This window comes from Hypanus sabinus, chromosome 11, assembly GCF_030144855.1.
Source record: "Hypanus sabinus isolate sHypSab1 chromosome 11, sHypSab1.hap1, whole genome shotgun sequence".
Classification (NCBI taxonomy): Eukaryota; Metazoa; Chordata; class Chondrichthyes; order Myliobatiformes; family Dasyatidae; genus Hypanus; species Hypanus sabinus.
The window spans coordinates 9,110,213-9,132,539 of NC_082716.1; the positions used below are offsets into that span (position 1 = coordinate 9,110,213).

Below are 22,327 nucleotides of genomic sequence, written 5' to 3' on the forward strand. Positions count from 1 at the left end.
CGCTCACCACCATTCAGGGCCCCAAGCCATAATACTCGGTGAGGTCACACTTCACCTGTAGGTCTATTTTGGTTGTCTGCTGTATCCAGTGATTCTGGTGTGAGACCTGATGCAGACTGGGGGACTGCTTTGTCGAACACCTTCTCTTTGTCCGCCGCAAAAGGCAGGACCTCCCAGTGACTACCTATTTCAATTCCACTTCCCATTCCTGTTCTGACATGTCCGACAATGGCCTCCTCTACTGCGATGAGGCCAAAATCAGGTTGGATGAGCAACACCTCATATTTCATCCGGGTAGCCTCCAACCTGATGGCAAAAACATCGATTTCTTTAACGTGGTAATTATTCCTCCCTCCCTCCTCTCTTTTTTCATTTCCCATTCTAGTTATCCTTTCATTCCTTCTCACCTGCCTATCACCTCCTTCTAATGCCTTCTTCAATTTCTCCTATGGTCCACTCTCCTCTCCTATCAGATTCTTCCTTCAATTCTTTACCTCTTCCACCTTTCATCTCGCAGCTTCTTACTACTTCACCCCTTCCTCCACCCACCGTCTTCCCCCTCAGCTGGCTTCACCTATCAGCTACTCACCTATCCCCTCCCCCCATGTTTTTTATTCTGACATCTTCCCCCTTCCTTTCAGGTCCCGATGAATAGTCTTGGCCTGCAATGTCGACTATTTATTCCACTCCATGGATGCTGCCTGACCTACTGAGTTCCTCGAGCAGTTTGTATGTGTTACTCTACAGAACAGAAAGATTCAAAATAGTTTCATGTCACTTCCTGCACCCAAGTGTAATAAAATAATTGAGAATAAAATAATTGTTACTCCAGATCCAATGCAGCACAAAAATAAACACATAATATAAGAACACAATAATAATAAATACACAAGATAGCTTGTATACAATGACTGATTGTATGTCCATGAGTTGACAGTAGGCTCTTCGTAAGGTGACTGATGGGAAATAATAAATTAGTGGTGGGTTAGTGGGTGGAGGTTTTGGTCAGCCTTACTGCTTGGGAAAGTAACTGCTTTTGAATAGATTGAATGAACAAAAGCATCAAAAAGCAGACGGTTGAGAGCAAAAGGAAGAGAGAGCAGTTTAATGAGAACACACGACAAACAGGAAAAGCTAGAAACATTCGATTGATCAGGCTGCTTCTGTGGGAATAGAAACAGGGTCAACATTACAAGCTGAAAATGGTAAGAACTGGGAAGGAGAGAACAGAACCTTCGTAAATATAGTGAAGCTGAGGGAGGAGATGTCTGGGGTAAAACCAAGGTGATCATGCTGATAAACTGCGAATGCCTGGCACTAAAATGGACTGTATGTTTTATTCTAGTTGTGCTTTCTTGTAAAAACCATGCATAATTTATGATTAATTTAAGTTTTTTTCTTGTGAATTTTTCCTGTGATATTGCTGCAAGTAAGTGTATCATCGTATCTGTGTGCTGTACTTGTGCGTGTGACAATAAACTGCTCTTTGACTTTGAACAAAATTATCTGGGCAAGGACCGAATGGAGGCAGTTAGAGAGGAAGAACAAAGACAAACAAACGTCGGAACTGCAAAACGCAGTAAAGGAAAACATGTCGGTTTGAGATATCTCTCTCCCTTTTCTCTCTCTCTCTCTCAATCACTCTTTGCACCTCTCTTCCCTCTCTCTTTCTTTCAATCCCACTTTGTATCTCTCTTCCCCCCTACCCCCAACTTTTCACTCACCTCTGTCTGTCCGGTAGACTTCATCAGTCCAAATATCAGTCCAAAACACCGACTGTTTATTCCCCTTCATGGCGGTTGCCTGGCCTGCTAAATTCCTCCAGCGTTTTGTGTGCGTTGCTCAAGATTTCAAGTATCTGCGGAATCTCTTGTATTTGTTTGTCTTTCTGTCTGTTTGTCTTTCTCTTTTTTTATCTCTCCCTCCCCCTTTATTTCACCTCCATCTGTCTACTTGTCTGTCTGCTCTCTCTCTCTCTCTCTCTCTCTCCCCCTCCCTCCCTCCCTCCCTCCCTCCTTTTATCTCTCTTCCCCAACCTCACCTTTTCTTTCACCTCTGTCTGACTGCCTGTCTGGGTCTCTCTCTACCTTCCACTGTCTCTCCCCGTCCCTCTCTTTCACCTCTGCCAGTCTTGGTCTGTCTCTTTCTCTCTGTCACTGTTAGGCTCTCAACCCATCTTTACTCGTCATCTCCCTTTTGTCTTCTGCTCCTCCATCTTTGAAAAGTCTGCGATAAAATGCAATGTAAGAGGTTATGAAACTAAATGAGACAACTGTAATTAGGGTGCTGAAGTAGCTTATTGGTTTGTGGGAAGCCATTACAGCCAAGGTCGGAGTTTGGAGTTCAATCCGGGCATCCTCTGTAAGGAGTTAGTACATCCTTCCTGTGGAATGTGGGGCTTTCCTTCAGGTGCTCTGCTTTCCCCCCATTCTGAAGGTTAATTGGTCATTGTAAATTGCCCTGTGATTAGGCTTGAGTTAAATTAGGGGTTACACGTAGCATGGCTCGAAGGACCAGAAGGGCATAGTGTGTACTGTATCTCGAAATAAATAAATAAAGCATGAGAGTGAGCGTTATGGACAGAGGACTGGTTAACAGACAGAAAACAGGAAGGAGGAGGCAACTCACACAAAATGCTGGTGGAACACAGCAGGCCAGGCAGCATCTATAGGAGAAGCGCTGTTGACGTTTCGGGCCGAGACCCTTCGTCGAGAAGGAAGCGGTTGTTCATTTCCGGATGGATAACACGTGTCCAGGGGATTGGTGCTGGGTTACCAGCAGCTGACAATTGATATCGACATTCCAAGCCTTCCTACGCTACGTCAATGACTACATTGGTGTTGCTTCATGCACCCATGCTGAGCTCATCAATTCCACCAAGTTTGCCTCCAACTTCCAGCCTGCCCTCAAATTCTCTTGTTCCATTTCTGACATTTCTCTCCCTTTTCTTGAACTCTCTGTCGCCATCTTTTTTAACCCTACCAATTCCCACGGTTATCAACAATACAGTATCTCTTCCCACCCTGTCTCCTGTAAAACCGCTATTCCCTTTCCTGAGTTCTTTTTCTCCATCATATCTGCTCCAAGATGCGGCCTTCCATTCCAGGACACCTCCTTCTTCAAAAACTGGGGTTTCCCGTCCTCCACCATTAACGCTGTCCTCACCTGCATCTCTTCCATTTCCTGGACATCTGCACTCATCCCATCTTCCTGGTGCCTGAACAGGAATAGAGTTCCTCTTGTCTTCACCTACCACCCATGAGCCCTCACATCCAACACATCAGTCTCCGCAACTCTTGCCATCTTCAACGGGATCCTACCACCAAACACTTCTTTACCCCCTCGACTCTACTCTTCACTTTCTGCAGGGATTGCTTCCTCCATCCATGATTCTCTTGTCCACTCATCCCTCCCCACTAATCTACCCCCGGCACACATTCCTGCAAGCAAGGGAAATGGTACACCTGCCCATTAACCTCCTCCCTCTCCTCCATCCAGGCCCCAAACAGTCCTTTCAGCTGAGGCAACACTTCACCCATGAATCTGCTGGGGTCAGTTATTGTACTGGTGCTCTTGATTAGGCGTCGCCTACATTTGTGAGACCCGATGTAAATTGTGGACTGCTTTGTCGAGCACCTCTATTCCATCGGCGAAAGCAGAACCTCCCAGTGGCCAACTATTTTAATTCCTACCTCCATTCCCATTTCAATCTGTGGGTGCAGGGCCTTCTCTTTTGACAAGATGAAGCCATTCTCAGGTTGGAGGAGCAACACCTCATATTCCATCGAGGGGGCTCCAACCTGATGGCATGAACAATGAATTCTCCCTCCCCCTTCCCCCTGGCCTCTTACCTCTTTTCCTCATTGGCCTATCACCACCCCTAGCGCCCCTCCTCCTTCTGTTCCTCCTATAGTCCACTTTCCTCTCCTGTAAGATTCTTTCTTCTCCAGCCCTTTACCTTTCCCACATGCTTAGCATCACTTACCATTCTCTAGCTATCCTCCTTCCCCTCCCACCCACCTTTTTATTCCGGTACCTTCCTCCTGCCTTCCCAGTCCTGAAGGTGAGTCTTGGCCTGAAATGTAAAATGTTTAATCCCTTCCATCAATGCTGCCTTACCTGCTAACTTCCTCCAGCACTTTGTATGCATTTCTCTTCATTTCCAGCACCTGCAGAATCACTTGCACTTATAATCAGTATCAGTGCTCTGGATGATGGAACCAGGTTTAATATGCCAGGGTAGCATAGTGGTTAGCATAACACGATTATAGCACCAGCAACCTAAGTTCAATACCCAGCACTGTCTATAAAGGGTTTGTACGTTCTCCCACATATAACCATATAACAATCACAGCACGGAAACAGGCCATCTCGGCCCTCCTAGTCCATGCCGAACTCTTAATCTCACCTAGTCCCACCTACCCGCACTCAGCCCATAACCCTCCACTCCTTTCCTGTCCATATATCTTAAATGACACAACTGAACTGGCCTCTACTACTTCTACAGGAAGCTCATTCCACACAAATATCACTCTCTGAGTAAAGAAATACCCCTTTGTGTTTCCCTTAAACTTCTGCCCCCTAACTCTCAAATCATGTCCTCTCATTTGAATCTCCCCTACTCTCAATGAAAACAGCCTATTCACGTCAACTCTATCTATCCCTCTCAAAATTTTAAATACCTCGATCAAATCCCCCCTCAACTTCTACGCTCCAATGAATAGAGACCTAACTTGTTCAACCTTTCCCTGTAACTTAAGTGCTGAAACCCAGGTACATCCTAGTAAATTGTCTCTGCACTCTCTCTAATTTATTGATATCTTTCCTATAATTTGGTGACCAGAACTGTACACAATATTCCAAATTTGGCCTTACCAATGCCTTGTACAATTTTAACATTACATCCCAACTTCTGTACTCAATGCTCTGATTTATAAAGGCCAGCGTTCCAAAAGCCTTCTTCACCACCCTATCTACATGGGACTCCACCTTCAGGGAACTATGCACTGTTATTCCTAGATCTCTCTGTTCCACTGCATTCCTCAATGCCCTACCATTTACCCTGTATGTTCTATTTGGATTATTCCTGCCAAAATGTACAACCTCACACTTCTCAGCATTAAACTCCATCTGCCAACGTTCAGCCCATTCTTCTAACTGGCATAAATCTCCCTGCAAGCTTTGAAAACCCACCTCATTATCCACAACACCTCCTACCTTAGTATCATCGGCATACTTACTAATCCAATTTACCACCCCATCATCCAGATCATTTATGTATATTACAAACAACATTGGGCCCAAAACAGATCCCTGAGGCACCCTGCTAGTCACCAGCCTCCATCCCGATAAACAATTATCCACCACTACTCTCTGGCATCTCCCATCTAGCCACTGTTGAATCCATTTTATTACTCCAGCATTAATACCTAACGACTGAACCTTCTTAACTAACCTTCTATGTGGAACTTTGTCAAAGGCCTTGCTGAAGTCCATATAGACTACATCCACTGCCTTACCCTCGTCAACATTCCTCGTAACTTCTTCCAAAAATTCAATAAGGTTTGTCAAACATGACTGCGTGGGTTTTCTCTGGGTGTACTGGCTTCCTCCCACGTTCCTCCCACATGGATGTAGAAGCATTGGAAAAGGTACAGAGGAGATTTAGCAGGATGCTGCCTGGTTTAGAGAGTATGTATTATGATCAGAGATTAAGGGAACTAGGGCTTTACTCTGGAGAGAAGGAGGATGAGAGGAGACATGATAGAGGTGTACAAGATATTAAGAGGAATAGACAGAGTGAACAGCTGGCGGCTCTTCCCCAGGGCGCCACTACTCAGTACAAGAGGACATGGCTTTAAGGTAAGGGGTGGGAAGTTCAAGGGGGATATTAGAGGAAGGTTTTTCACTCAGAGAGTCGTTGGTGCGTGAAATGCACTGCCTGAGTCAGTGGTGGGGGCAGATACACTAGTGAAGTTTAAGAGACTACTAGACAGGTATATTGAGGAATTTAAGGTGGGGGGTTATATGGGAGGCAGGGTTTGAGGGTCAGCACAACATTGTGGGCCGAAGGGCCTGTAATGTGCTGTACTATTCTATGTTCTATTTTCTATGCCAAATGTATTTTGGGTGAGTAGGTTAATTGGTCACACAGGTGTAATTGGACAGCCCGGAACGGCCAGTTACTAGGTAACTAGGCAGTACAGACTCATTGGCTTGGAAGAGTCTTTAACCATCTAACTGGGCAGCACAGGCTCCGGTTTCCACCCTCATTTGAAAGACGCACGAGTTAAGACTAGAGAGTTGTGGGCACGTTATGCTGGCGTGGAAGCATGGCGACACTAGCAGGCTGCTCCCAGCACATTCCTGATGCAAACGATGCATTTCACTCTATCTACAAGTAATGACTCAAGCTAATCTTTATCTTTACAATATGGAATTGTTTTCAATGGTGAGATATTGAAATGTGTTTTGCGTCGAGGGATCTTGGTATCTTTGTACATGAATCACTGAATGCACATGTACAGCAAGTGATTAGCAAGCCAAATGGAATATGATTACAATTGTTAATTGTATAATTGTTCTTTCTAATCTGTTGGAACCGTTGTATAATTACTGGAATTCTGGAAGATGACATGTCATCTCTTAGTCAAATTCCATGACAATTCTTTCTAGGGATAAGGGTCATCACGTCCTGGGAACATATCAATGTTCAGTTCCATTTTACTCTCTGGGTAATATTTTGTTACCAGTACTATATCATCAAAGTTCAAAGTACTTTTATTATCAAAGTGTGTATACATTATACAACCTTGAGGTTCATCTCCTCACAGGCAGTCACAAAACATGAAATCCCTAAGAATCCATTGAAGAAAAGACCAACAAACACCCAATGTACAGAGAGAGAAAAAAAACACAAATTGTACGAACAATAAAAGCAAGCAACAGCATCCAGAACGAAAGTGAATCCACAGACATGAAACCCGGAGCAGCCAGAGCAGGCCCACAGACTCAGTGCCGCGAAGAAGGAAGTAAATGACACGGAGCAGGGAGCAAAACCAGACCGACCCTCACCTCCAGTCCTGACATCCCGCTTTTCCAATCTATCCAGCCCAGCTCGTACGTCGTCCAAACACGGGTCAATCCCTGCATTGGGACCCAGGCCCCATCGCTCTGTCGATGTAAAGTGTTTTGCTGTCTGCTATGCTACTGTGTCACCATATTAATTCCATACTTCTTCAAGTACTCTTCATTCAAATACCTCTTCTCATTATTACCTTTGGGTTTACTGTGTTTTTGTTAATATCTTAAATCTCTTCATTTCATCCAATAACACCTTTCAATTATTTTTGTCAGCTACAGTATGCAGGAATCCAGATTGGGTGTTTATGCTTAAGGGAATATTCAAAATTCTTTAAAAATTAGCCACTGCTGATTTACTGTTGTTCATTATACTGTAAGTAGTTTCCCAGTCTACCACCACTTTACAACTTCAAACTAGGCATTGTTTCAGTTTTACAGTTCAAAGGTCAAAATAAATTTACCATCAAAGTGCGTTTACATCACGAGAGATTCACTTTCTTGCAGGCATTCACAGTTAAACAAAGAAATGCAATAGAATCAATGAAAAACAGCACGCAGACAAAATCAGAATCAGGTTTAATATCATCAGCATTTGTCGTGACATTTGATGATTTGATGTCACCGTATACAATGCAATATGTAACAATAGAAATCTGTGATTTAAGTAACTATATATATATATATATATATATATACACACATATATTACATAGTTAAATGAAATAAGTAATGCAAAAATAGAAATAATAAGTAGTGAAGTAGTGTTCATGGGTTCATTCAGAAATCGGATGGCAGAGGCAGAGAAGCTGTTCCTGAATTGTTCAGCAGGTGCCTTCGGGCTTCTGTACCTCTTTACTGATAAGAACAAGGCATGGCCTGGGTGGTGGGGGTCCTTAATAATGGATGCTGCCTTTTTGAGGCATCGCTCCTTGAAGATGTTGTGGATACTACAGAGGCTAGTACCCTTGATGGAGCTGACTGAAATTTACAACTCTCTGCACTTACTTAGATCCTGTGCACTAACCAAACACCCCCCCCTCCCCATACCAAGTCCGTTCCTCAGGACTAAGAACAAAGAGGGAAGATTGCAGAATAAAAAGGTGGTAGGAAGTGAAGGAGGCTAGCTAGAAGGTGATAGATGATGCTAGTTGGGAAGAAAAGGTAAAGGGCTGGAGAGAAAGGAATCTGATAGGAGATGAGAGTGGACCATAGGAGAAAGGGAAGGAGGAGGGGACCCAGGGGAAAATGATAGGCAGGTGAGAACATTGTGGGGAATAGAAGTGGAGGGGAGTGGGAGTGAAAAAGATATTGATGATGGATGTTGCTTTAAGTTCCTCATTTCACATTGAACTAAACTGATACTCATCTCTATACAAAATGTCTATCATTTTAAAATTACCCTTCACCAATAACCCATCTCTTTTTCATTCCACAATACAATACCAGATCTAAAATAATCTGTTCCTTCGTTGCTTTAGTAACACATTAATCTGCAAAACAATCTCATATATACTCCTTGAATTGGCCTTCCACAGAGTTACTGTTCATTTTACCTTCCAATCGTTTTGGTTTCCTTAACTTAATACCTTATAAAACAGTAATCTAACCAAGAGGAAGGTCCTTTATGTGTTAACAAACTAATTTATTTCTCCAAGAGGACCACAACCTTGTCATGGTTCTGAGGCTTGGATGGTTCAATGACCTGGACAGCTATGTTGGCTGGAGTCAGGGCTTTATGTTCTTGGTAGAATCACTCATACCAAACAGTTAAAAGGGTAGAGGCCAGACTAAGAGTGGTCCACTGGTCCTCTAGGTTTGTGGATTCAGCTCAGAGCTAACAACCCTGACTGGTAAAACAAAACTGTCACAGCAACAGCAATGAAGAATCCTTCTGCATCTGAGTGGCCAAGGACAGAGAGAGATGAAGGACCGTCATTGCTGCCCTAAACACCAGTGGTGTAATGGGCAGCAAGTAAGTAAATGATTTAATTGGAATTAAAATATTCAATGAAGGGCACTTTCAGGGGAAAATGTGCCAGATTTAAGCTAAATAATGTGGCATTCTATAAAAACATTTTAATAAATTGGTATGAGTCATAGGGTGATACAGAATGGAAATAGGCCTTTTGGCCCAACTCATCCGTACCAACCAGGATCTCCATTTAAAACAGGAGTTCCCAAACTTTTTAATGCCTTAGACAATTACCATTAAGCAATGGGTCCATGGACCCCAGGTTGTGAACCACTAAGTTAAGACATAGGAGCAGAGTTAGGCCATTCAGCCCATCATATCTTCCCTGACATTCATTTATGACAGATTTACTTTCCATTTCAATCCTATTCTCCTATCTTCTCCCCGTTACCTTTGGTCCCCTGACTAATCAAGAACCTATCAACCTCCTTTTTAAATGCACACAATAACTCGGCCTCCACAGCTGTCTGTTCGAAAGGACCATCCCTTTATTCTGAGTCTGTGCTCTCAGATCCTAACCTTTCCTACTAAAGGAAACATCCTCTCCATGTCTAGGTCAATCAATGTCAGTAGCACTATGCACTCAAAAGGTCAAGCAGTTAACAGTCTCTTGGCAAATTTTTATAATCAGAATCAGGTTTAACATTACAGACATATATCATGAAATTTATTGTTTTGCGGCGGTATGTACATGAAATATACTGTAAATTACAAAGGAAAAGAAAAAAATAGTAAGGTAATGTTCAAGAGTTCGTTGTCCATTCAGAAATCAGATGGGAGAAGAGAAGAAGCTGTTCCTAAAATGTTGTGCATGTGTCTTTACCTTTACCTCCTCCCTGACTGTAGGTATTATTGCCTTTTGAAGGTGTCAATGGTCTGGAGGCTAGTGCCCGTGATGGAGCTGGCTGAGTTTTACAATTTCTGCAGCTTTTTCCGATCCTGTGTAGAGTCACCTCCATGTCAGACCGTGATGCAACCAGTCACAATGTGCTCCACCAGTAGGAAGTCTCTGGTGACTTACCAAATCTCTTCAAACTCCTGTTGAAGTATAGCCACTGATGTGCCTTCTTCATAATTGTAACAATATGTTAAGGTCAGGATGGATCTTAAGAGATGTGGACACTCAGATTTCCTGCCCCTTTCTGTAGTATGTTGAAAATTGATTGGGCTAGGACTGGTAGCTCCTTATATTTCCAAGGCCTTGGTAAAATATTGTTTTAACTCTGTATTATCTCACTCTGTGATGTTTTTGGTTTGTGGTCCTCTTTTCTACAGCATTCTACACTCAGTGGCCACTTTATTTGGTCAATCTTGAGTGTATGTTCATAGTCTTCTGCTGCCTTAGCCCACCAACTTCAAGTTTCAATATGTTGTATGTTCAAAGATGCTTTTCTGCACACCACTGTTGTAATGCATGGTTATTTGAGTTACTGTCGCCTACCTGTCAGCTTGAATGGGTCTGGCCATTCTCATAGAAACATAGAAAATAGATGCAGGAGTAGGCCATTTGGCCCTTCGAGCCTGCACCACCTTTCAGTATGATCATGGCTGATCATCCAACTCAGAACCCTGTACCTGCTTTCTCTCCATACCCCCGATCCCTTTAGCCACAAGGGTCTCCTCTGACCTCTCTAATTAACAAGATGTTTACACCCACAAAACTGCCACTCACTGGATTTTTTTTGATTTTCGCACCATTCTCTGTAAACTCTAGAGACTGTTGTGCATGAAATTTGCAGGAGGTCAGCAGTTTCTGAGATGCTCAAACCACCCTATCTGGCACCAATAATCATTACATGGTCAAAGTCGCTTAGATCACATTTCTTCCCCATTCTGATATTTGGTGTGAACAACAACCAAATCTCTTGACCATATCTGCATGTTTTTATGCATTGAGTTGATGGGCTAATTAGAGATTTGCATTAGTGAGCAGGTGTACACGTGTGCCTAATAAAGTGGCCACTCAGTGTATATTTAGTTACTTTCTTCCCAATGGAAATGGTGCCACAGTTACCTAGTGGTTAGTGTGACGCTATTACATTCAGGGGTATTCCAGAGTCAGCGGTCCAATTACAGTGCCATTTGTAAGGAGTTGGTATGTTCTCCCCCTGAATACGTTGGCTTTCTTCCACAATCGAAAGATGTACCAGTTAGTAGGTTAATTGGTTATTGTAAATGGGGCTGCTGGGTGGAGCAGCTTGTTGGGCTGGAAGAGCCTGTTTCATACTGTATCTCCAAATAAATAAAAACGTTTAAAAAAAAAGAGCAGGCCTGGCTTTGCCTGAGGAGATGGTGCCACTTCAAAGTGACTAAATCTGGATGACATCAAGGATAGATTTGGAATGCCTCAGTCATCGTTACTCATAGCGACCATATAGGCTGAGAAAGTGAGAAGGGTAAAATAACCATAGTCCTTCGTCTCCCCAAATGCATGCATTATTCTCTCTGTACTTTGTAAGATGCTCAATAAATTAATATGTGCTGTAAAGTATATCTTATTACACCAGAGTCCGGGGTCCAGCACATAAGTGCCATTACAAAGAAAGTACGGCAGCACCACTGCTTCCGTAAAAGTTTGTGCAGATTCAGGATGTCATCTGAATCTTTGACAAACTTCCATAGCTGCGCAGCGAAGAACGTCCTGGCAGTCTGGTATGGAAACACCAATGCCCTTGAGTGGTAAAGCTTTTCAAAAGTACAGCCTAGTCCATCATGGGTAAAGCCTTCTCCAGCTCTGCAGCACATCTACAAGCAGCGCTGTCACAGGAAAACGCCATCCATCATCAAGGACCCCCCACCAGCCAGGCCATGCTCTCTTCTTGCTGCTGCCATCAGGAAGAAGGTACAGGAGTCTCAGGGCTCACACCACCAGGTTCAAGAACAGTTAATTATCTATCAACCATGAGGTTCCTGAAGCAGAGGGGTTAACTTCACTCACCCCAACTCTCCCACTCCTATGGATTCATTTTTAAGGACTCCTCACCTCATGTTCTCAATATTTATTGCTTGCTTATTTTATTTGTTTCTTTTTCTCTCTTTTTGTATTTGCACAGTTTGTTGTCTTTTGGTAATTTGTTTTTATCCTTCATTGTTGTGCATGGCTTTGCATTAATTCTATTCTGTTTCTTTGTTCTTACTGTGAATTCCCACAAGAAAATGACTCTCAAGGTTGTATATGATGCCATATATGCACCTTGATAATCAATTTACTTTGAACTTTGAATCCAAAACTTTACTCCCCAAGCATCAAACAGTCATCTTCAATGCAAGGGGGCCTGGTTCCTGCCACAGACTTGGAAGCAAAGATTAGGTAGCTATTGAGTCAAAGGTTTGTTTGGTAGAGTAGGAGGTGATTCTATCAGTTGAATCTGTGCTGGCTCTGAATACATGTTGGATTGGACTATATAATTGTTATTTTCTTTGACAATTTAATAGTTTATGCCTTCTGCTATTTTATATAACTACCTGTATACATGTAACCATTTAGTATGTTTGCTTGTGGTTAAAGCACTCGAATTTATTTACTTATTTTTAATTGCGATACCACATGGAATAGGCTCTTCCAGCCCTTTGATCCATGCTGCCCAGCAATCCCCCGATTTAATCCTAGCCTAATACAATGATCAATTAACCTACTAACCAGTATATCTTTGGACTATGGGTGAACCCAGAGCACCCAGAGGGAACCACACAGGCACAGGGAGAACGTACAAACTCCTTACAGGCAGCGGAGAGTACAACTGTTCAGTGCAGCCCATAGTGGTCACAGTTATTTGCATGATTCTGAAAGCTTCTTGGTATTGCATTATATAAATAGGGTCTCTCTGATCGGCTAACTCTTATTTACACATTTGAATGGAATGTTTTAATCTATGGGGTATAAGAAGGGCAGAACACATTGCCCACCATCTTTAGTGTTTACTTCTTCTTTGTCCTTAGCCACTGGACTTTTGCAAATCCATGTTTCCAATTCTCTTTATTCTATTAGCACTCAGTAAAATGATCATGCAATCACAGGTTTTGTGCCTCTTTCTTGACTTCTGAAAGAACCTTGAGCAAAACATCAGGATCCAACATAGAACAATTACGTTATTGTCTCTCTCACTTCTCCTTCAAGTTATCCTCACTCGAGCAGGAAACTTGAAGTACCTGGAGAAAGGTTACAGAAATTGACGGTCATGTTGTCAGGCCGGAAATGGATCAGCCATGGAATAGCAGAACAGACTTGATAAGCCAAGTAGCCTAATTCTGATCCTGAATCTTATGCTCCTATTACCAAGAGGGAATTTGAGGAGCTGCTCCTCCAATTTGAGTCTGGGCTCATCCTGCCAGTGGAGGAGGCCATGGCCAGGAATGTCAGTGTGGGAATGGCAGGTGAAATGCCTGACAACTGGGAAATTCTTTACTCAAAACACATTGGTTAACCGGTCTCTACAATTCATGTTCTATCTATCTACCTATTTATTTATTTGCTGTTTTTCTGTATTTGGAGTTTGCCTTCTTTAACACATTGGTTATTTGCCTGGCTTTGTCCGCGTTGATGCACCATCAATAACTCACACTGAGACGTAGGCGAGATATCGGCTTTTATTGACTGGAAGAAGGAACCAGGAGTGAGTGTCTATCATACAAGGTCCTGGAGACTGAGGCCGATCTTCAGGCCGCAGGTCTCCTTTATACAGGGGCCTGTGGGAGGAGCCACAGGAGCAGTCAGCAGGGGCGTGTCCCGACAGGCACATAGTTCACCACACGCGTGTTATTTTCTTTGTATCTACTGTTAATCCCCACAAGAAAATGAATCTCAAGGTAGCATACAGCGACATATACTGTGTATACTTTGATAATAAATTTACTTTGAACTTTAAACTTTGGATAGGCTTTTATAACAATCCAAAATGATCATAAAACCAGATTTTAAATCCAGATTCATTCAGTTCATTCAAATTAATTTAGACTCTTTGGGCCTCCAGTCTATGTATTGATAAACACACCTTGCTGCCTGCCTGCACTGCACTTTATCTGTAACTGTAACACATTATTCTGCATTCTGTTATTGTTTTCCCTTGCACTGCCTCAATGTTCAGTGTAATGAAATTATCTGTATAGATAATATGCAAATCACAAGGTTTTCAACATACCTTGGCACATGTAACAATGATAGAACAGTTTATCAATTTTAAGCTTCCTAAATACATTAGTGGGGTTTGAACTGTCTTCAGATTAATCGCTCAACTACCTAAATATGATTCCAGTCACTGTTCCGCTGAGTCACACTGCCATAAGACCATAAAGCCAATAGCAACAGGAGCACAGTTCGGCCAATGAGCCCATCAAGTCTGCTCCGTTATTCTATCATGACAGATTTATTATCCCTCTCAACCACATTCTCCCCAGAACCTTTGACACCCTGACTTATCAGGAACCTACCAACATCCGCTTTAAATACAGTATACCCAATGATTTGGCCTCAATAGTCACAGACTCACCACCCCCTGGCTAAAGAAATTCTTCCTCATCTCTGTTCTAATGTGATGACCTTCTATTCTGAGGCTGGTGCCCTTTGGTGTAGATTCTCCCACCGGGGGAAACATCCTCTCCACATCCACTCTATCTCAGCCTTCCAATCTTCCATAGATTTCAATGGAATCCTCATTCTTTCAGACTCCAGCGAGTACATGCCCACAGCTCCTCAAACGTCAACTCTTTCATTCTCAGGAACAGTCTCTGGACCCTCTCCAGTCCCCACAGCATTTCTTAGATAAAGGGGCCCAAAAATGCTCACAATGCTCCGAGTGCAGTCTGAACAATGCCTTATAAAGCCTCAGCATTACATTCATAAAATGCTGGTGGAACAGTGCAGGCCAGGCAGCATCTCTAGGAAGAAGCATTGTAGACGTTCGGGCCGAGACTCTTCGTCAAGACTAACTGAAAGAAAAGATAGTAAGAGATTTGAAAGTATGAGCAGAAGGGGTAGCAAAAAACGATCGAAAAGTTGAAGGGCCGAAGAAGTTATAGATGGGGAGCAGTGAGAGAGGGTTTCACTGAACTCCCGTCGAAAAGAAGATTTAAACTTCTTCAGTGTAGGCATCACTGGCAGAGGCTTTGCAGTAGTGAATTTGAAAATGCAAACATGAGGAAATCTGCAGATGCTGGAAACTCAAGCAACACACACAAAATGCTGGTGGAACGCAGCAGGCCAGGCAGCAGAGACGGCCTGAAATGTCGACTGTGCTTCTTCCTATTGATGCCAGTGATACCTACACTGAACAAGTTTAAATCTTCTCTTCGATGGGAGTTCAGTGAAACCCTCTCTCACTGCTCCCCACCTAGAATTTCTTCGACCCTTCAACTTTTTGATCATATTTTGCTCCCCCTCCCCCTCCTACTTTCAAATCTCTTACTATCTTTTCTTTCAGTTAGTCCTGACGAAGGGTCTCGGCCCGAAACGTCGATGGTGCTTCTTCCTATAGATGCTGCCCGGCCTGCTTCGTTCCACCAGCATTTTGTGTGTGTGTTGTTTGAATTTCCAGCATCTGCAGATTTCCTTGTGTTTACCTCAGCTTTACCTTGCTTTCATGTTGTGGCACTCTCGAGTGTGGTCTAGCGCAGATCACAGGCAGGTCATTGTAACTGATGATTGCCAGATAGCTTGATATGTACTGTCTTTAGTTTCTTTAAATTGTTCACACTAGGCAGATAAACTGGCGAGGCAATGTAAGAAACAGTCCTAATGTAGGCAAAAGAGATCAGGGTAGATGGGGGAAAGGGCTGGCATAGGCATAACAGGCCGAAGGGCCTGTTTCGGTGCTGCTTGAATCTTTAACTCACCTTCTCTACAATACTATGACACTGCAACGTCAGCCAGTTTACTGTTCGATTCAGACTATTGAGTAATGAAGACGTAAGCTGTACAGGTATAATAGGCACACCTGTATACCTGCTCGTTGGTGCCAGACGGACTGGTTTGATGTCACAGAAACTGCTGACTTTCTTGGGATTGTTACACACAACATTCCCTAGACTAGTTTACAGAGCGTGGTACAAAAAACAAAACAAACAAAAATCCAGTGAGCAGCAGTTCTGCCGGCAAAAATGTCTTGTTAATGTGAGAGGTCAGAGGAGAATGGCCAGACTGGTTCAAGCTGACAGGAAGGTGACAGAAACTTAGATAACCATAAGTTACAATAGTGGTGTGCAGAAGAGTATCTCTGAATGCACATGTCAAGCTTTGAAATGGATGGACTACAACAGCAGAAGACCACGACCATACACTCAGAGGCAACTTTATTACGTATAGGAGGGATCTAGCAAAGTGGTCACTGAGTGTAGGTTACATCAGGAGTACGTGCACATCCCTTCATAGATCCTTGATCCTATTATTTAGAGACAAGTTCCTAACAATACACATCAGATAATGCACCAATTACCGGTATCTGACCTGTTGGAGGCAGCCTGATCTAACCAGTGAGGTGGACTGTTCCTGTTTATAATCTTGTCACATAAGGTGCCAGTCAATGACCGGATTCAACTAATGAGAGTGTCTGAGAGTATCACCACTTCCATTCGGGATTCATTGGGCTCTTCCGTTGTCAGGTATGTTCAACATCCCCACCGAACACAGACTGCAGGATACAGTACACACACACACACACACACACACACACACACACACACAGATACAGACACAGGCACAGACGCACTCACACACAGACACAGACATACATACTGTCACACATACACACACAAACATACAAAGACACAGATACACAGACATAGACACACGCACACCCACACACGCAGCTACAGACACACAGACACACTCAAATACAAAGACACATACACACTCACACACAAACACAGTCATACATACTAACACACATATACAGACATGACACACAGGCACCATACACACACATACACACACACACACACACACATACAGAGTTACAGACATAACACACAGACACCACAGACATACACACACACGCACAGATACACACACATACAGACACACACCACAAGCACATACACACATAGACAGACAGGTACATACATACAGTCTTTCTCTCTCTTACACGCACTCAAAGACACATACAGACACACAACAGACATTCACACAGATACAAAGTCATTCACATGCACATAGATCACAGTTGGTATATTGTGTTCAGTTCTGGTCACCTCACTAAGGAAGCTTTGAGGAGGGCACAGAGGAGATTTACCCGGATGCTTTCTGGTTTATAAGGGTATAGGACACAGGAGCAGAATTAGGCCATTTGGCTCATCAAATCTACTCTTCCACTCAAATCATGGCTGACTTATTAACCCTCTCAACCCCATTCTCCTACCTTCTCCCTGTAACCTTTGACACCCTTGCTAATCAAGAACCTATCAACGTCCACTTTAAATGCTGTACACACAAAGACTTGGCCTCCACAGTCAATTCCACAGACTCACCACCCTCTGGCCAAAGAAAGTCGTCCTCATCTCTGTTCCAACTCTGCGAACATTGAACATGCTCCAATGTGCAGATGGATCTAGCACGGAACACCACTGCCATTTGAAAATACATCATCTTTTCTAGCTTATTGCAGGAGTTAATTCAGACAAGACCAAGTGGCCCATTAAGGTAAACCGCAAACTTTGCCTTATTTATTCCTAACTAATTAAGAGGTCATGCAAATGTTGCACTTCAGGTTCCTTTTAAATTGTTTCCCTCTCACCCTAAATCTATGCCCCCTTGCTTTTTTGTCTCCTACCCTGGGGAAGAAATTCCACCATGGGACAGTCCCAAGCCCGGCTGTGAAAGGAGAAGTGTTGGACGTAGGGCTAGCAACCCTATCCCACTAACAACCCAGAGCTACAGAAACACCAACAGAGGCTCCAAAGGTCTCATTCCGGGGAGAGGAAGGAACTTTGATGGGCTAAACCTGGGAGAAGTAGAGAGACTGGCCCAGGACAGAGTGTTCTGGTGATGGGCCTAATCAACAATACACACACACAGTCCTTTATCACTTAAACTTCTATAACAACAGAAATAACACAGCAAGGTGAATACCTATATCCTCCCAGTGGCTCTTGAATCCTATTAAATGTGCTTTCATGTCAAGATATACTGAGACACAAGAGGGGAAACTTTCCTTTTTTATATTGAAATCTGACTGATTTCTTTTCCCAAAAAAAATTCTGTGGGGATGTCAGAGGTAGATTTTTTTTTAGAGAGTGGTGGGTGTGTGGAACGTGCTGGCAGTGGTGGTGATAGAGACAGATACATTAGGAACGTTTCAGAGAATCTTAGAGAAGCACGTGGATGATAGAAAAATGCACAATTATGTAGGAGGAAATTCTCTTCCCAATATTTTACTTGTCGATGCATCTGTAATTTTCTTTTAATGTTCTACTTTCCTCAATTTCTAATATGACGGGGCATAATTTTAAGGTAATTGGAGGAAAGTATAGTGGGGTGGGGAATGTGAGTTTTTTTACTCTGAATGTTTTTTTTACGCAGAGAGAGGTAGGTGTGTGGAATACCCTGCAACATGTGATGGTAGAGGCAAATACATTAGTGAATTATAAAAGACTCTGAGATAGGTACATGGATGATAGAAAAATGGAGGGTTGTATGGGAGGGAAGGGAGTGGGTTATAAAAGTCTGTACAACATTGTCGGCCAAAGGGTCGGTACTGTGCTGTAGTGTTCGATGTTCTCTGTTGCTTTTAGCAACTAGTAATTCTGTCAGTCATTAAAATCTTTCTAGGATGTCTGTGGCATGTGTCCTTGCTGGAGGGGGAAGGTCAGATTAACAAGGACTGACAAGAACTGAGCTCGTCATGATACCAACCCTATCTCTCTTTTCCCCAATAAAGAGTCCAAAGTTCTGGCCCAGATGGCTGAAGTCAGCAAGCCGATCTTATCTGCAATTGATAGGCGTTTGGATATTAATGAAATCATATCATGTGGGGTCAGAACAGTAAAGTGTCGTTGTGATAAAGGATAAGCCAATATCTTACTGAACGAGAAAGCAGGGTAAAGGGCCATATGCCCTGCTTCTATTTCTTATTTTTATCTTTTTATATTATTGTCTTGTTCCCCAGTCATCAGGCTTATCCCATGGAGGTGGTTACAGTAGATACAATAACAGTATATAGTGCTATGCAAAAGGGTAAGGCACCCAAGATTTTTTATCTGGTTTCAGGTGGTGTGGCCTCCACGGAGCCCTGATCGCAACATCATGGAGGCTGCTTGGGATTACCTTGAGAGACAGAAGCAAGGGTGACGGCCAAAGTCTGCAGAAGGACTGTGGCAAGTTCTCCAAGATGCTTAGAACAACCTACAGCCAATTTTCTTATAAAAGGGCACAACAGTGTACCTAAGAGAATTGATGCAGTTTTAAAGGCAAATTTGATTTGCTTTTTTACTGCTTTCTGTTCTTTAGAGTAATTCTTTTGATATTCAGGAACTTTTAATTTCATTATTTTTGAAAGCAGCTTCCTTTTATGGAATGTTTTTAGGTGTGCCTAAGATTTTTGCATGGCACTGCAGTCACATGAAGTTGGAGAGTGGAAGCCTGATTGTTTTCAATTCCTGGGGATCGGGGCCAGAGACAGGAGGCTGGAGGAGGCCTGATACCTCCATGTCTGGGAGTGTGAGCCACAGACAAGAGGCTGGAGGTGCAACTATCTGCAAATTTGAGAGTCTGGAGCAAAGGATTGGAGATCCAGAGCTGGCCTGTCTTGGGGTTGGAGACCTGTGTGTGTGAGGGAGTGGTATGGTGGGAAAGGGGCTAGTTTTGCTCTTGTTGTCTTATTTCTGTCCTACTGTTGTTGTTGTTTGTGTTGTTCTGCTGAGCATTGTGGGCATGCTATGTTGGCACTGGAATGTGTGGCAAGCAACACTTGTGGGCTGCCCCCAGCACAACTTGGGTGTGTTGGTTGTTAGCGCAAAAAATGCATTTCGCTGGATGCTTTGATGTGCATGTAATAAATGTGAATCTGAATATGCACGGAAATCGGTAAATTGGTTTAATATTGTTCAATGTACCACGGTGCAGAGGTGCAGTAAAAGAAATGTCTCTCATATCGTCCATACAGATCAATTCACGGAACATGAGCAGGCAGAAGGGATTTAGTTTAAGTTAGCATTGTATTCAGCACAGACATGGTGGGTCGAATGGCCTGTTCCTGTACTGTACTGTTCTATGTTCTATAAGACCATAAGACATAGGAGCAGTCTTAGGCCATTCAGCTGATTGAGTCTGTTCCAGCATTCCATCATGGCTGATCACGATTCCACCAACCCCATACACCTGCCTTATCCTTTGATACCCTATCTGATCAGGAAATGATCAACTTCCGCCTTAAATATATGCACAGACTTAGCCTCCACTGCAGCCTGGGGCAGAGCTGTCCACAGATTTACTACTCCATGGCTCAAACAAAATTTCTTCTTTACCTCCGTTCTAAAGGGTCACCCCTCAGTTTTGAGGTTGTGCCCTCTAGTTCAGGATACCCCCACCATAGGAAGCATCTTCTCTACATCCATTCTATCTCGTCCTTTCAACATTCGGTACGTTTCAATGAGATCCCCACATATTCTTCTAAATTCCAGCGAGTACAGGCCCAAAGCTGCCAAATGCTCCTCATATGTTAACCTTCATCACCAGAATCATCCTTGTGAACCTCCTCTGATCTCATAATTTCTGAGCTATGAGGCCCAAAACTGTTGACAATACTCCAAATATGGCCTGAATAGTGTCTTATATGGCTCTATCTTTGATGTCTCTTTTTTACCTTTTCTGGGTTCTTTTGAAGACCCTGACCTGGAGTTACTCCCTGACTTTGGTTCTTTGCGGGAATGGGACCAACTCTCATTTGCCTTCTTTACCACAGACTCAATCTGTAAATTAACCTTCCGGCAGTCTTGCACAAGGACTCCTAAGTCCCTCTGCACCTCTGATGTTTGAACCTTCTCCCCATTTAGATAATGGATATTTTTCCTTTTTACCAAAATGCATTATCATTCATTTCTCAACACTGTATTCCATCTGCCACTTTTTTGCCCATTCTTCCAATTTAAGTCCTGCTGCAATTGCATTGCTTCCTCAGCACTACCTACCCCTCCACCTATCTTCATATCATCTGCAAACTTTGCCACAAAGCTACCCGTTATGTTATCCAAATCATTGACAATGTGAAAAGTAAATGCTGACCCCTGAGGAACACCACTAGTCACTGGTAGCCAACCAGAAAAGGCCCCCTTTATTCCCACTCACTGGCTCCTGTCTGTCAGTTGTTTTCCTGTTCATGCTAGTATCTTTCCTGTAACACCATAGGATTTTATCTTGTTAAGCAGCCTCATGTGAGGCACCTTATCAAATACCTTCTGAAAATCCAGATATATGACATCCACTGACTCTCCTTTGTCCACCCTGCTATTTCTTCCTCAAAGAATTCTAACAGATTTGGCAGGCAAATTTCCCTTTACAGAAACTGGAAGTCCCTTTACACGGAAGTTGTTCCCATGCACTTTAGGAACCTGAGGTGGAGCTGCTGCATCGAGTAGTGGCCTGTGATACGTTTCTTAGTTTGTACATGGACCTTCCAGCTGTTTATCGCTTTTGTGGGCTGGAGGAGCCTGCGTACCACATGGACATGGAGTGTACGAGGCTGCATATCTGCAAAGGCTGCTCCTTGTTTTCTGGTTACATTTTAGCTCCACCCTATTTATGTAAGGAGGGATGACACTGTTCTTGGGAACTTGCTCTTGGGGCTAGCTCAAATAGCTACCCTTGGGTCCTGGAAGCAGGTGGTCGAGGCACTGCCTGGCAGTAATTAGGGGGTACGTCCATGCCCAGGTAATCACATGTTGCCCATGGCTACCAAAGAGGCGTCCCGGGACTGAAGGGCTCCATGGTGGATAAGCGCATCATCAATAGAGGTGGGAACATTTTAGTTTAATTTGGTTTGTCTGATAATTGCGCTAGTCACTGTTTTATGTTTATATTTGTGGTATTGCATCACTGTGTTTGTCACAAAGATATTTTGTTAAAAGAAAACAGAGCAATACAGCAAGGAAACAGGCCCATCGATCCAACTAGTCTTTGACCACAAGACCAAGATGCCAATCCAACCTCATCCCCTTTGTCTGTTTTTGGCCTTCTAAACCTTTACTATCCACGTCCTGATGTCTGTAAAGTTCAAAGTTAAATGCTACTGTTGTACCTGCCTCAACCACTTCCTCTGGCAGCTAAATACCTCACCAATCCCAGCGTGC

The 22,327-nt window shown here is 43.2% G+C and overlaps 1 protein-coding gene across 10 annotated transcripts in view; it reads right to left on the reverse strand.

Annotated features, from left to right (window-relative positions):
- The window catches only part of adgrl2a (adhesion G protein-coupled receptor L2a), an 840,245-nt gene that overhangs the window by 442,172 nt on the left and 375,746 nt on the right, over nucleotides 1-22,327 (reverse strand). The window contains exon 1 of one of the 10 annotated variants that reach the window (XM_059983759.1): nucleotides 1,725-1,972. The exons of the other annotated variants lie outside the window; for them this stretch is intronic. The gene's annotated coding sequence lies outside the window, so the exon portion shown is untranslated. Of the gene's footprint in view, nucleotides 1-1,724; nucleotides 1,973-22,327 lie in introns of those variants that run through there. 10 annotated transcript variants of the gene reach the window in all.